Raw genomic sequence first — 12,240 nt, 5'->3', positions numbered from 1 at the left:
TGATTTTGATTTCAAATAACAGGAAACCCAAGACAAAAGGTAAAAGTAAAAAGTAAAAGGCCCAAAATAAGGACATTTATTATCTCACATAGTCTCAAGGCAAGAAGTCTCAGGACATGGTGGTTCCCAGCTTGACTAGTTCAACATTGTATACCAATGCCCACCATCGTCCAAAATCTGTCTGGTTTACCACTCTACCATCTGTAGAGTGATTGGAACTCCCCTCTTGATTGCGGCTCCAAGTCAGCACACAATCACAAAGCACCACATAAAGGCGAGATATATGCCCCCGTCTGATATTTCCTTTTAAGATAAACTTTCCCGGAAGTCCTAGAAATAGACATCCTTATGTCTCCTAGCCAGAATATGTCTAACCCAGTAACCAGCAAAGAAAAATAGGATTACTGTGAAAGGTCCGGTCTTTCCTGAAGCAGATGGTCACCTAAAAGAGCAGACAAAACTGGGGTTCTCTTAGCAAGTACAAAGGGATGGAAAATGACTGTTGGGTAGGCAGCCAAAGATGTTATGGTGATCAACAATAACATTAATCAAATATTTATCCTTTTCTTCCTTTCCAGGTATGTATCAGAACCATACTTTCTGGCCCTACTGCAGTTGAGTGGGAAAATATGATTAGTTCTGGTCAATGAACTGAGCTAAAGTGATATGGTTTCACTTTCATGTTGACCTCCCTTTTCACTGAGGTTAGCTACAAACAACTAGCAAAACATGTCTAAGAAAGAAAGTGAATTATCTTATTCCAATTGATTTAAAAAAAAAAAAAAAACCTCAAGCTACAAAATAACATTGCTGAGAAAAATTAAAGGCTTAAATCAAAACACAAACTCTTTAGGGATTGGAAGACTCAGTTGTGTTAAGATATCAATTCTCCTCTCTTTGGTCTATAAATTCAACACAACCCTATACATTTTTTTTCTGAAAAAAGTAACAAGCTGATGCTTCATATGGAAATGCACTAAAATAGTAAAAAAAAAAAAAAAAAAAAACCTTTGAAATAGAAAAAAAAATTGAGGGCTAACACTGATTTAGACTTATTATAAAGCTGCATTCAAATAAGATAGTACAGCACTGACGTAAATGTGGACAAATGGATCACTGGTACAGAATAGAGAATCCAAAAATAGACCCACATATATTCAGACAATTGACTTTCAACAAAGGTAAAAAGATAATTCATTGGAGAAAGACTGGCCTTTTCAATAAATGGTGCTAGAACAACTGAATGGCCAAATGCAAATAAAGGCTTGAAATTAATCACAAGCCTTACCTCAACCCAGACGCAAAAATTAACTCAAAATGGATTGTAGGCATTGCTTAAATATAAGAGCTAAAACTATAAAATTTCTTGAAGAAAAATAAGAAAAAAATTTGTAACCTTGAATTATACAATATTTTCTTTATATATGACACCAAAAACACAAACCATTGAAGAAATGATAAATTGGGGAGTTCCTGTCATGGCTTAGCAGTGATGAACCTGACTACTATCCCTGAGGATGTGGGTTTGATCCCTGGCCTTGCTCAGTGGATTAAGAATCTAGTGTTGCTATGAGCTGTGAAGTAGTTTGCAGCCATGGCTTAGATCCTGAGTTGCTGTGGCTGTGGGATAGGCCAGCAGTTGCAGCTCAGATTCAACCCCTAGCCCAGGAACTTCCACATGCTGCAGGTGCAGCCCTAAAAGCCAAAAAAAAAAGGAAGTGATAAATTGGATTTCATCAAAGTTAAAAACTTTTGCCATTTGAAAGACATTTTTCAAAGAATGAAAAGATAAAGGAAAATATTTGCAAATCCTATATATGTCAGAAAACATGTCTGGAATATATAAATAAATCTCAAATACTGTAATAAGAAAAAAAATCTTTTTTTTTTCTAATGGGCAAAGTTTGTACAGGCACTTCACCAAAGATATACATTAAAAATGCTAAATATCACTCATCATTTTAAAAAGACAAATAAAATCCACAAAGGGACCACTACATATCTATTAGAATGTCTAAAATTAATTGGTTTTACAAAGCATTAGAGAGCAAGTAGAGGAACTAGAATTGTCATACACTATTGATGGAAAAGAAACCACTTTGGAAAACAATAAGGCAGCCTCTTTAAAAAATAAAACACACAGCATTAAAAACAACCAAATACCTAGGAATAAACGTACCCAAAGAGACAAAGTATCTGTACTCTGAAAACTACAAGACAGTGATGAAAGAAATCAAAGAAGACACAAATAGATGGAAAGATATACCATGCTCTTGGAGTAAAATAATCAATATTGTCAAAATGACTATACCATCCAAGGAAATCTACAGATTCAATGCAATCTCTATCAAATTACCATGGACATTTTTCACAGAACTAGATCAAAATATGTTAACGTTTGTTTGGAAGCACAAAAGACCCAGAATAGCCAAAGCCATCCTGAAAAAGAAAAATGGAGTTGGATGAATCAGGCTCCCTGACTTCTGACTATACTTCAAAGCTACAGTCACCAAAACAGTATGGCACTGGCACAAAATCAGACATACAGATCAGTGGAACAGGATAGAAAGCCCAGAATTAAACCCATGCACCTACAGTCAACTAATCTATGACAAGGGAGGCAAGAATATACAATGGAGAAAAGACAGTCCTTTCAAAATGTGGTACTGAGAAAACTGGACAGCCACATGTAAAAAATGAAATTAGAACTCCTCCTAACGCCATACACAAAAATTAACTCAAAATGGGTTAAAGACCTAAATATGACATAAGATTCTATAAAACTCTTAGCAGAAAACATAGGCCCAACACTTTCTGACATAAACCACAGCAATATCTTCTCAGATCTACCTCCTAATGACAATAAACACAAAAATAAGCAAGTGGGACCTAATTAAACTTAAAAGTTTCTTCATAGCAAAGGAAACCCTAAACAAAATAAAAATACAACCCACAGAATGAAAGAAAATATTCACAAACGTAAAGACAAGGGATTTATCTCCAAAATATATAAAGACCTCCTGTAGCTCAATACCAAAAAAACAAACAACTGCATCAAAAAATGGGCAGAAGATCTAAACAGACAATTCTCCAAAGAAGACATATGGATGGCCAAAAAAAGCCACATGAAAAGAAGTTCAATATCACTAATTATTAGAGAAATGCAAATCAAAACTATTATGAGGTACTAGCTTATACCAGCCAGAATGGCCATCATCAAAAGGTCTACAAACAATAAATGCTGGAGAGGGTGCAGCAAAATGGGAACTCTTTCATGTTGGTAGGCATGTAAATTGGTGTAACCACTATAAAAAACAGTATGGAGATTCCTCAGAAATCTAAAAATAGAATTACCAGTTGATCCAGCAATGCCACTCCTGGGCATCTATCCAGAGAAAACCATGACTTGAAAAGATACATGTACTCCAGTGTTCACCGCAGCACTATATACAATAGCCAAGGCATAGAAGCAACCTGATGTCCATCTAAAGAGGAGTCAATAAATATGTGGTCCATATACACAATGGAATATTACTCAGCCATAAAAAAAGGAATGAAATAATGGCATTCGCAGCAACATGGATGGACCTAGAAATTATCATGCTAAGTGAAGTTAGACAGTGAGACAGTAATGTCACATGCTATCACTTACATGTGGAATATAAAAAAAAATGATACAATGAACTTTGCACAACAGATACCAATTCACAAATGTTGAAAACCTTATGGTTACCAAAAGAGAAAGGTTGCAGAGTAGAGGGATGGGCTGAGGGTTTGGGGTGGAAATGCTGTAAAAATTGGGTTGTTATGATCATTGTAAGACTATACACATAATAAAATTTGTTGAGTTTAAATAAATAAAATAAAATAGAATTAACCATGAAAAAAAATAAAACACACAGTTACCATAAAATCCAGCCAATCCATTCGTAGGTATTTACCCAAGAAAAATGGAAGTATAAGAATTCCAGTGCAGCAGATTAAGGCAGCAGTCTCTGTGGCAGGAGACCAGACCTGTCAATCCCCAGACCAGAACAGTGGGTTAAGAATTTGGCCACAGCCATGCCATAGGTTACAAATGCAACTCACATTCAATCTCTGGCCCAGGAACTTCCATATGCCATGGGGCTGGCTAGAAAAAAAAAAAAGGAAACATATATCTACGCAAAGACTAGAACACAAATGTTCATAGCAGTTTTGTTTGCAAACACTGGAAAGAATCCAAATATTCATCAGCAGGTGAAAGAAAAACAAATAATGAATCATGCATATAACATGACACTACTCAACTATAAAGAGAATGAATTATTTTTACACACAGCAACATGGGTGAAACTCACAATAAGTATCCCAAATTGAAGAAGTCAGACAAAAAGGATACATTTATATAATTTCATTCATGTAATACTGTAGAAAGTGCAAATTAATCTACAGTGACAGAAAACAGATCAGTGGTTTCCTAGGGATAGCACAGAGGGCAAGGAATTTCAAAGGGGTGTGAGAAAACCCTTTGGGGTGGTGGATATTTTTATTACCTTGATTGGGTAAGAGGTTCACGTGTGTGTGTGTGTGTTTGTGTGTGTGTGTGTTTGCACGTGCGCACGCATACATCAAAACGTTAAAATTATACACTGTGAATGTGTGCTACTGTATGTCAATTACACCTTAATAAATTTATTTTTTAAAAAATAACCTATAAGACTTTGAGCCTAGTACTATTTTTTTCCTACATAATATCAGAAGGTATAGTCCTTTTTCCGTCTTTACAAAAGTCATTTTAGGACAGAGTAGTTATGTGATTTTTTTTATGTTTTATTTTATTTTATTATTTATTTATTTTGCCTTTTCTAGGTCCGCACCAGCAGCATATGGAGGTTCCCAGGCTAGGGGTCCAATCGGAGCTGTAGCAACCAGCCAACGCCAGAGCCACAGCAACGCGGGATCCGAGCCGCATCTGCAACCTACACCACAGGTCACTGCAACGCCGGATCCTTAACCCACTGAGCAAGGCCAGGGATCGAACCCGCAACCTCATGGTTCCTAGTCAGATTCGTTAACCACTGCGCCACAACGGGAACTCCTTTTTTATGTTTTAAAGTAAAATATAGTTTCAGTCCAAATTGAATGATCAAATATTCTGCATTAATTAAATAGTCTCTTATACAAAGTACTAACTCTCAGGTCTGTTTAGCTCATTAATTAATTTATCTTAATATGTCTAATTCTCCACAAGAAAATATCAGAAATATGGTTATACTAAAAGGGTAAGAATTGTTATCTTTGAGAATATAATATCTTAATTCCCAGAATAGGCATTAAGACTTCATAAGAACTTAGAAAGTAAGCAATAGAAAATAACTGTCTCCACTAAAGCAGAAAATACGAAACATTTCTGAATACATCCATACAGAATTTGAATTATCAACTCAGTATCAACTAAAGAGTAACTGTTATTCTATCATGTTAATTAGTCACTTCCTAATTATGGATGTCATTGAGTTATTCGGAAACTAAAAACTGAAAACCCAACCCAACAAACAGACTTACATACATAAATACTCAGATTTTTATTTGTCTTAGATATGGAGGCAAAAAAAAAATACATTCTGGTTTGAAAATTTGAATCTGCTTATTACACTTAAGTTTTGGTGTTTTCCCACTGACTTTTTTATTTACATATCAAAAATATTTGCCAAAACTAATAATAAAATTGTCAACCCTAATTAGATAATACGATTTAATTGTAAGAAATCTAGCTGCTCCTTAATTTTTACAAATCAGTGAGTCTATCTAAATTAGTACTTCCCAAACTTTTTCACTTTGTGGCACACATAGAAAGTTAAAATATTTGCATAGAACCTTGGGTATGGCAAAGAATGCAAGTGCTCATTTTAATGTTTATCCTCTTTCTAAGCACGATGCTAGACCATATTTCTCCCATATAACCCCGTGTTTCTCTGGTTTTTTTTTCTTTCTTTTTTCTTTTGAAGGCTGCATGTGCAGCATATGTAAGTTCCTGGGCTAGGGATGGAATCAGAGCTGCAGCTGCTGGCCTACTCCACGACCACAGCAATGAGGGACCTACACTGCAACTTGAGTCAATGCTGGATATTTAAACCACTGAGCAAAGCCAAGGATCAAACCTACATCCTCACGAATACTAGTCAGCTTCTTAACCTGCCAACTCACAATGAGAACTCCTTTGATTTAATTTTTGCCTTGTAATTGGGAAGCCAAATGTCTAAGTTCCAGCTAGTGGAAATGTGTACAATGCTATTTACCCTAACCCTCCTGTGATTCTCCCTCTTTTCTGATTTGCAGCCAGATGTTGGAGGAAGGATTATAAATAAGGAAAGAGGGAAAGTCAGAAAGAGCTAAAGAGCTCTGTGGTGTTGGAGTGGAATCAGCAGTATCAGTAGAAAATCATGGCTTTTGACATACACACACACACACACACACACACAGGGGTAGGTAGAGAAATAAAAATACATGTGTACATTTTTAGGTATGAGTGTAAACACTGGGATGTCCTAGGAGCAATGATATTTGAATATCACTGAGTATACCTACCACCCAGACCCTACTTTCTAAATACCATTCCCCAGTAAAAGGAATCAGCACTCCCCAGAGAAAAGATTGGTTCCAGGGCTAGAATACAACAAAAACAAGATGAGCCTGAAACATCTTTATGTGTCAGAAATTAAGGAATGGCTCAAAATGGGATACAGTCTTATCAAAAGAACACAGAAGCCAAACTCAAGGAGCTCCTTCCAAAGGGCTAATTTTGGTGCAATTTAAGTAATAAATGGTGATAGTATTGGAATAAAACCCTTTAAATAAACATCCATGAGCCCACAGTGATATTAATATGTAATTGAGCATATAAATAAATGAGAGAGGGACACAGGATCAGGAAGATGGAGGAATAAGATGTTGAGCTCACCTTTTCCAACAAACACATCAAAAAACCATATCTGCATGTAGAATGATTTGAACAGAACATGTACTGAAAACTGGCAGAAGAACTTAACCACCAAAAAGGGCAATAAACCTTTGACATAACTGGGTAGAACAAAAAAAAAAAAAAACAGAGAGAAAGAGAGAAAAAAGGAATCAGGATGCAACTAGCATTAATGAGAGGGAGCTATGAAAGAAAAAAGGAACCCACACCCTGGGAAGCTACCTAAAAAATGGGGAGATTGGCCGAGACAGAGGGACCTCAAAGTCACCTAGAAAAGTGTAGCAGCTGGACTGAGGAGGGCAAAGCAGAGTGAGAGCCACAGAGATCATCTGCACCACCAACCTGGACACCACAGCTTGAGACACGAGGGTGGGGACCGGGTGCTGAGACTCAGGCTCTGGAGGTCAGTTCCAGGGAGAGGACTAGGAGTGGCCATGTGGAGACACCCTGAGGGGCTAGGGAGTAGTGTGCCACAAGCTGAGGAGAGGTGTGCTATGGACTGGGGAGCAGAATGCCACAGCCAAGGTAACCTGGGAGGAGGTCAGGGCATGCAGAAGCAGCAAGATGCCATTGTTGGGGAGGGCAAGAAGAGGAGGATCAGACCACCATAGGAATCTCCCTGCCGACACTCACATAGGCTCTCAGAGGGCAGGGCACCATTGGTGCAAGCCACAGGTAGTGAGAGGCCACTTTCTCAGGCTACAGGAGATCAGGTGCTTCTCATGTGGGCTACAGATGGCCAGGCACCTCTTGTGTGGGCTAAAGGCAGTGGGGGGCTAAGCATAATGCGGTGCCTCTTGTGTGATCTACAGGTAGCAGGGGCAAATCACAGCAGTCACCTCAGAAAGCAGAGGGAGGCATGGCCTGCCACCACTAGGGATCTGTGAACAGGCTCCGCCTGTGGCCCCAGTAACCTCAGAGGTCAGCAAAAAAGAGGACACTGCAACTGAGCACCACTCGTTTTTGCTCTTACTTCCCTAGGAATACACCTGACCTGCTGTTGCCATTGCCAAATGCTCTGGGCACTTCCTAAATCTGCCTAAGGCTCATTACCATTTCCCAGGGCCCTGTGACTAGAAGTAGTCTGTGCCACCTTCCTGCACGTCCTTGCTACTGTCAAGAGCCCAGCATCCAGGCACTGACTACTAGCCATTGCCTCCTTCTCCCTGGAAATACACTCAGCATCCTAGGGATAAGAGCCTGCTCACACCAAAGAAAGAGACAGCAATATCAAAATTCCCATGCCAAAAATAAATACTAACCTCCCTCAAAATACAAAGGGGCACTCTTGCATACAAATAGCCCCCCAAGACTACAATTTGGTTTCCATAAACTCACAGAAAAAGAAAAGCATAAGTAAGATGAAGAAGCTCAGGAACCATTCCCAGTTAAAAGAACAGGAGAATTCACCTGGAGCAGCAAACAATGAAACAGCTGCAGTCTGATAGACACTGAGTTCAAAAGGGAGATAGTGAAAATACTGAAGGAATTAAGGCTGAATGTCAAGGAATTAAGAGCAGATATAAATAGTAATGCAGATTACTTTAGAAAGGAAATAGAAAATATAAAGAGGAACCAAGAAAAATTAGAAAATTAGTTTGCAGAGATGCAAACTGAGCTAAAGGCACTAAAGAGCAGAAGGAACGAATTAGTGATTTGGAAGATAGAAAATGGAAATCACCCAATTAAGACAGCAGACAGAAAACCAAATTAAAAGACATGAAAGTAGAGGACAAGATGGCGGAGGAGTAGGGGGACATGCTCGCCCTCTCCCACAAACACAACAAAAAAAGCACATCTACAGAATAAATGACTCACACAGAACAGCAACCAATCGCTGGCAGAGGAACCTAAACTCCAATAACGGCAAGAAGTTTGTGACATTACTGGGCAGAACGGGAGAAAAGAGGAGAGTGAGAGAAGGTGAATCCGAGTGGGACGGGCGCTCCCAAAAGGGAACTGAGGAGGAGAAAGGGATCCCACACCCTGGAAAGTCACTTACTGGGGGGGGGGGGGGGGTGGAGATCAAACCAACCGGAGGAATCTCCAGATGCAGAGAAGAGTGTAGCAGTAAGTTGGAGTACGGAAAAGCCGATCAAGAACCGAACGGACCATCTGAACTACGGGCACAGTCACCAAAAATTGAGACGCCTGGGTGGGGGCTGGGCACTGAGACCTTGCCTCCGAAGGTTAGTCCCCGAGAAAGGGCCCGGGGACGCCTGGGTAGGGGCTGGGCACCGAGACCTCACCTCCAAAGGTTAGTCCCCGGAAAAGGGCCGGGGGACGCCTGGGTGGGGGCTGGGCACCGAGACCTCAGCTCCAGAGGTTAGTCCCCGGGCTGGGGGAGCGGGGCAGAGCGGAAACTGCTTGGGAGGTCTAGAAACCATTTGACGGGGCAGAGACTGCCTGGGAGACTAGAAAACAAAGCTGTCACAGAGGAAGGGAGCAATACTCTAGGGGCGGGGAAGTGGAAAGCCGCATCAGAGGGAACCTGGGAGAAGAGCCTGGTCTGCGCCCGTGCTGGGGAGGGGAGAGAAGAAGGGGTGGGTCCCCATAGAATACCCCCCACGCCACAGCAAGCTTACAGGCCCGTTAGCTAGCTGAAAGCTGTGCTTCCCAGTGCATCCCCTCCCCCCACCCCCACCACCCCCTACGCTCTCGCCGAACCTGGGGCTGCCTGCCATCCAGGAGGGCTGGCCTCAACAATTGCCTGAAGCCTACCACCGCAGGGGCTGTCCCTGCACAGGCCTGCTTGGAGGGGCTACACTTCCGCAGAGTAGCACCAGACACCACCAGCCCCCGAGAAAAGGCCTGCAGCCCAGAAAAGCTAGAACAAGCCTAGTCAGGCTGTGAATAGATCTGCTTAATTCTCGGATGGTCTTTCTGAGTCGGGCTGCCCCGGGGAGGAGCCTCTTGGATTTCCAGCAGCCCTGCTACCTGCCCAAGCCCCCAGGGGGTGCCAAGCTATAGAGGATCAGCTGCATAGGACTGCCAGCTCCAGGCAGGACCCCCTACAGCCCAGAAAAGCTGCAACAAGCCTGGCCGAGTCGGGAAAAGATCTCAGACGGTTTTTCTGAGTCAGGCTGCCCCAGGGAGGAGCCTCTTGGGTCTCCAACGGCCCTGCTACCCGCCCAAGCCCCCAGGGGGTGCCGAGACCTAGTGCACCAGCTGCATGGGACTGCCAGCTCTAGGCAGGATCCTCTGCAGCCCAGAAAAGCTGCAACAAGCTTGGCCGAGCCGGGAAAAGATCTCAGACGGTCTTTCTGAGTCAGGCTGCCCTGGGGAGGAGCCTCCTGGGTTTCCAGTGGCCCTGCTACCTGCCCAAGCCCCCAGGGGGTGCCCCACTCCCTCGGAATAGCTGCTCAGCACCACCAGCCCCCTGGAAGAGCCCCTGCAGCCCAGAAAAGCTGCAACAAGCTTGGCCAGACTGTGAAAAGATCCGCCTACATTCTCAGGCCGTCCTTCTGAGTTGGGCTGCCCTAGGGTAGAGCCTCTTAGGTTCTCAGTGACCCAGATAGCTGCTCTAGCCCCCAGGAGCTGCACTCCTGAGGAACAGCTGCCCAACACCGCCAACCCCCTGCAAGAACCCCACAGCCTAAAAACACCAGAGCAAGCTCTGCATGACCAAGTGAAATCTGCTACCATCGTGGTGTGGACCTCCCAGTCCTGTCTGCCCTCAGGAAGTCCTCCTTTGCTTCAAAGAAACACTGTTAGCCCCATCAACACTCCAGAAAAGCCACACTGCCTCAAAAAATATTGACCAACAACACCAGCCCTCAGGAAATATTCCACGGCAGTGACAAGGCAAACACTGCCCGATAACGGAGAGTACAACTCCCTCAGGAGAAAGAAAACAACAAGCAAGATGAAGAAGCAGAGAAACCACCCGCAGTCAAACCAACAGGAGAACTCACCTAAAACAGTCAACAATGAAAGAGATCTCTGCAGTCTGACAGATCTGGAGTTCAAAAGAGAAATAGTGAAAATACTGAAGGAATGAAGAGAAGATATGAACAGTAATGCAGATACCCTCAGAAAGGAACTAGAAAATATAAGGAGGAGCCAAGAAAAACTAGAACATTCATTTGCAGAGATGCAAACTGAACTAAGGGCAGTAAAAACCAGAATGAATAATGCAGAAGAACGAATCAGTGATATGGAAGATAGAATAATGGAAATCACTCAATCCGGTCAACAGACAGAAAACCAAATCAAAAAACTGGAAAGCAATATAAGAGACCTATGGGATAATATAAAGCGGGCCAATCTACGCATAATAGGAATTCCAGAAGGAGTAGAAAAAGATAAGGGGATGGAAAATATATTTGAAGAAATTATCACTGGAAACTTCCCAAATCTAAAGGATACTGGGTTCAAGATACAAGAAGCACAGAGGGCCCCAAACAAACTGAACCCAAATAGACCCACAGCAAGACACATCATAATAAAAATGGCAAAAGTTAGTGATAAAGAGAGGATCCTAAAGGCAGCAAGAGAAAAGCAGAATGTTACCTACAAGGGAACCCCCATAAGAATATCAGCTGATTTCTCTACAGAAACACTACAGGCCAGGAGGGAATGGCAAGAGATATTTAAAGTGCTAAAAGGAAAAAATATGCAACCTAGAATACTCTACCCAGCAAGAATCATTTAAAATAGAAGGGGAAATAAAAATTTTTTCCAACAAACAAAAACTTAAAGAATACTGCAACACAAAACCCAGGTTAAAGGAAATATTGAAAGGGCTTCTCTAAACCAAAAAGAAAGGAAGGAAAGGGAAGAAAAAAGAAAAGAAAAAAAAAAAGAAGAAGAGGAAGAACTAGGACTGAGGAAACCGCAATCAGAGAGCAGTCACTCAAATAAGCCAGCATACAGATTTAATCATGAACATGCTTCAAACAAAATAAAATTAAAAAGAAAAAAATAAAAAAGAGTCATCAAAACCATAAAATATGGGCAAGGGATGTTAGGAAGTAAATAACCCTTTTTGTTTGTTTGTTTGTATGTTTCTCTTCTTAATTTTAATACAGTAATGAAGTGTTTGAACTTACAGGACCATCAGGCTAAAACACACAATTATGGGAAGGGGTTAGCATACTTAAAAAACAGGGCACCCACAAGCCAAAAGCAAATATTGCATTCGCAAAAAATGAAAAAAAAAATACACTCAAGCAGATAATAACAGGAGACCATTCAACCAAAAAAAAAAAAAAAGAAAGAAAGAAAGGAAAGAAGAATGGAGAACCATAGAATCAACTGGAACACGAGGTTCAAATGGC

The sequence above is a fragment of the Phacochoerus africanus genome, chromosome 4, assembly GCF_016906955.1.
Source record: "Phacochoerus africanus isolate WHEZ1 chromosome 4, ROS_Pafr_v1, whole genome shotgun sequence".
In the NCBI taxonomy this organism is placed as follows: Eukaryota; Metazoa; Chordata; class Mammalia; order Artiodactyla; family Suidae; genus Phacochoerus; species Phacochoerus africanus.
The sequence above is the reverse complement of the archived record's forward strand: the minus strand, read 5'-3'. Positions refer to the sequence as shown.